The sequence below is a fragment of the Hyla sarda genome, chromosome 1, assembly GCF_029499605.1.
Source record: "Hyla sarda isolate aHylSar1 chromosome 1, aHylSar1.hap1, whole genome shotgun sequence".
In the NCBI taxonomy this organism is placed as follows: domain Eukaryota; kingdom Metazoa; phylum Chordata; class Amphibia; order Anura; family Hylidae; genus Hyla; species Hyla sarda.
Window position 1 is genome coordinate 278,558,491 of NC_079189.1, and position 4,569 is coordinate 278,563,059.

General features: G+C 45.0%; 1 pseudogene; it reads left to right on the forward strand.

The window, feature by feature from the left end:
- The first annotated feature begins 292 nt into the window (after positions 1 to 292).
- LOC130352463 (5S ribosomal RNA) lies at positions 293 to 412 on the forward strand (annotated as a pseudogene).
- Positions 413 to 4,569: the final 4,157 nt, after the last annotated feature.

The following is a 4,569-nucleotide window of genomic DNA, read 5'->3' on the forward strand; positions in this document are numbered from 1 at the left end:
AGCACAGTGTATAGAGCAGTGGGTGGACAGGGGTGACACAGTGAAGGGGGTACAGTACCTTAAGTAAGCCGGCTTGTTCCAACATAATGTCTTCTGCAGGGGGAACGGGAATTCGGTACAGCTTCCACAGGGAGTTCTTCCTCTTTCGGGTGTAGCAGGGCACTATTTTCTTCAATACACCGGCCTGCGTGTCGTGGCAGGAAGTAATTTTTTTTTTAAATTGTCGGTGCCATCTTTCCCACCGGAGCGTTGCGGGTCCCCGGTTGGGAATACTTCAGCTCCCTGAGGAGCTGTCAACGGCCATGCTAAGCTGAACGCGCCTGCTCTCGTCAGCTCGCAGACTGCTACCCAGCTTAGGGCCCGGCAAGTACCGGCGTGGGAGACTGGCTGGGAATCCCGGGTGCCGTTGACATTTTTCTCTGTTGCCGCTAGAGATGAAGCGAATCGAAGTTGACAAACCCAAATTCGTTACGAATTTCATGAAAAATTTGATTCGCCGCGATTCTTTCGCGCAAATCGCTTCATTAAACTCCATTTTACAGCGTTGCAGGCTATTGGAGACCTAAGATGGTGGATCCACATGTGAGGAGGGCGGGAAACAGCGGCGGGAATGAAGGTAGGCAGGCTGACCCTGAATCACATGTGAGATGCAGCCTATCAGTGTTCACTGACCCCTGTGATGTCACAGCCCCTATATAATCGGCGGCCATCTTGCCTCTCTTCATTTCATCTATGCACTCAGATGGAGAGGACGGGAGTGTGTGCGTGCGTGCGTGCGTGCGTGCCTCATACCACAGCGTTACACTGCAACTGCTAGTCACATCAGCATTAGGGAAAGACAGGAGTGCAGAGTGCTGTGCTGTTACACTGAGAAGGATCATTGATTGCTAAACCTCCTATTCACGTTATTGAGCATTGCAGCAGAGAGGGGCAGATAGCTGTCAGCTGCCTCATACAGCTCTCCAAGCTGCCTGAACTTTCTGAAGCATCTTATCTCCTCATGTTTAGGGTTTAATCCCTGGATTATTTTTTTTGTGGTGCTGCACTGTTGGGTCCTGCTGCTGTTCAGAAATAAGTCATATTAGTGTGGACTTTAGTGCCTTTTTACCATTTTTCAACTGTTACTCTGTCTCTGTGCTAAATTCAGTTTTATACCACACGTTATACACCTGCCGTTGTATTAAAGAAAGTTTTTCCTGCGTACAAATACGCATAACAGTGGCCTTATCATTGCAAAGGGCCTACATACAAGCAAATAGCGTACCATATACTACCTTTTTTTCTGTCTCTGTGCTAAATTCAGTGTTATACCACACGTTATACACCTGCCGGTGTATTAAAGAAAAAAATTAGTTTTTCCTGCGTACAAATACGCTTAAGGCTAGGTTTCCGCTTGGTTTTTTCCACTGGGAGTTGTAGTTTTGCACCAATTGGAGGCTCACTGTTTAGGTAGACATTGCATTATGGGCGCTCTCCCCTGCAGAGAGTGCAAAAAATGTCCTAATCTATTTTTTTTGTGTTTTTTTTCTTCTCGCTTCAGATCCGTGTATGCAGAGGATTGCGACAGATTCGATGGATTACGACGGATGAACAGGATTGTTTTATATTTTAATAAAATGGTTGACGAGGGCTGTGGGGGAGTGTTTTTTAAAATATTTTTTTTTTCCAATGTGTTGTGTTTTCTTTTTTATTGAATATTCAGGCTTAGTTATGGAGGCTGTCTAATAGACAGAATCCATGACTAAGCCGGGGCTTAGCGTTAGCCCCAAAAACAGCTAGCGCTAACCCCCAATTATTACCCCGGTACCCATCGCCACAGAGGTGCCGGGAAGAGCCGGTACCAACAGGCCCGGAGCATCAAAAATGGTGCTCCTGGGCCTAGGTGGTAACAGGCTGGCGTTATTTAGGCTGGGGAGGGCCAGTAACAATGTTCCTCGCCCACCCTGGTAACGCCAGGCTGTTGCTGTCTTGTTGGTATCGTGCTGATACTGAATGTACAGGGAACCCTATGAGTTTTTTTTTCATAAATGAAAAATAAATGGTTCCCACTATTTTCAGTATCAGCCAGATACCAACCAAGCAGCAACAGCCTGACGTTACCAGGGTGGGCGAGGACCATTGTTACTGGCCCTCCCCAGCCTAAACAACGCTAGCCTGTTACCGCCTAGGCCCAGGAGCGCCATTTTTGACGGTCCGGGCCTGTTGGTATCGGCTCTTCCTGGCTCCCCTGTGGCGGTGGGTACCGGGGTAATAATTGGGGGTTAGCTGTTTTTGGGGCTAGCGCTAGCTGTTTTTGGGGCTAACGCTAAGCCCCGGCTTAGTCATGGATTCTGTCTATTAGACAGCCTCCATAACTAAGCCTGAATATTCAATAAAAAAGAAAACACAACACATTGGAAAAAAAAAATTATTTTAAAAAACACTCCCCCACAGTCCTCGTTAACCATTTTATTAAAATATAAAAAAATCCTGTTCATCCGTCGTAATCCATCGAATTTGTCGTAATCCTCTGCATACACGGATCTGAAACGAGAAGAAAAAAACACAAAAAAAAAATAGGTTAGGACATTTTTTGTGCTCTCTGCAGGTGAGAGCGCCCATAATGCAATGTCTACCTAAACAGTGAGCCTCCAATTGGTGCAAAACTACAACTCCCAGCATGCCCAGACAGTCTTTGGCTGTCTGGGCATGCTGGGAGTTGTAGTTTAGCAACAGCTGGGGTCTCCCTGTCTGAGTAGACACTGCCAGAAGGGTCTGTTCACATTATCCAATACGGGCAATGTTAACAGAGCCTTATACCCTTGCCAGCCTGGATCGTGTCTGTAGCCCCGCCCCCTAATGACGTCATCACTAGGGGCGGAGCTACGCGGACCCGCGGGGACAGGACGGAGGTAAGGGGACTTCTCCATCTTCTGTATACACTATATACAGCTATCTATAGATAGCTGTATATAGTGTATACCGCTCAAAGGGTTAACCTACACTGTCTAGCAGTGTAAGTTAACTCTTTCCTTGCTGGGCTGGTGCATAGCGCACAGCTCAGCAAGGGGTTAAGTGAGCCAGCAATGTGTATACTGTATACACATTGCAGGCTCACTGTAAGTTCTTGCTGGGCAGTAGATATACAATGTATACCCACTGCTCAGGATCAGCTGATCTCCCGACTCTGTAGCCTTGAGAACAGCTGATCCCGACAGTCACTTTGATCGCAGCGGGTGTCAGGAGAAGTGACATCGCTGGGATCTGTCCCTTACTGCAGGTACTAATACTCCCAACATGGAGTACACTCTGCTCCATGCTGGGAGCTGTAGTACCTGCATTAATAGACAGATCGCAGGGAGTGTTACTCCTCCTGACACCCGTTGCGATCCTCCTGTATAATGTATAGATGTGGCCGGCTGCTCTCCTATGGTCCCCAGCACTGCTGTATATATACACATATTCCTATTTCCCACAGAGTTGAGATTGGCTGGAACCATCTGACTAATCACAGCTCTCTGCGGGAAATATGAATATGTGTATATATACGGCAGTGCAGGGGACCATAGAAGAGCGGCATCTATACATTATACAGGAGGATCGCAACGGACCCCAGCGATCTTTCAATTAGTACAGGTAACTACTACTCCTATCATGGAACAGTGTGTTCCATGCTGGGAGTAGTAGTACTACCTAAAAAATGTAAAAAAAAGTGAAACACAACACACACACTACATTTTTATTATTGTCCGCTACATTTTTAGTGCCCTACCCGCACACATAAATTGATCCCTGTTTAAAAATTAATAAAAATGTTGTTATAAAAAAGATATATTTCGTTAAATACAATTTTTTCCATCACTACTGAATCTTTTTTATTATTATTTTTTAATGGTACCCTACTAAATTTTAATAAAAAAGTATCTCCAACATTTTTTTGGATCGCTAAAGTCCAAAAGAGAATAAAAAACGCCTGAAAAAACGCCAAATTTAAAACCCACATGGTGTTTTTCTTGGCGTTTTTTCACTCCCATAGACTTCTATGGGAGAAAAACGCCAAGATTTTCCCGAAAAAACGCCAAAGTCTCGACAAGAGGTCGTTTTTTAAAAACTGCCAAGGAGCCCAAAAACGCCAAAAGGATAAAAAAAACGCCAAACTGAAAAACGCCAAGTGGATTTGGCATTTTGCAGTTTACTTTTGACTTGCAGCTAACATCTGGCCACAGCGTTTTTTCACAAAAAAAAGCCATGCGGCAGAATGGGCGTTTTTATTGGCGTTTTTGTCAAAAAAAAACAAACAAGTGGAAACCTAGCCTAACAGTGCGCTCATCACTGCAAAGGGCATACATAGAACCAAGTAGTGTACTATTTACTACCTGTTATTCTGTCTCTGTGCTAAATTCAGTGCTATTCCACACATTAGTATACACCTGCTGGTGTATTTTAGAAATACGCATACCAGTGCGCTCATCATTGCAAAGGGCATACATACAACAAAGGAGTGTACTATTTAGTAACTGTTATTCTGTCTAGTGCCTATATACATTGAAAGGACAGCTGTAAGTAATCGCCTGCTGATGTTCTATACCC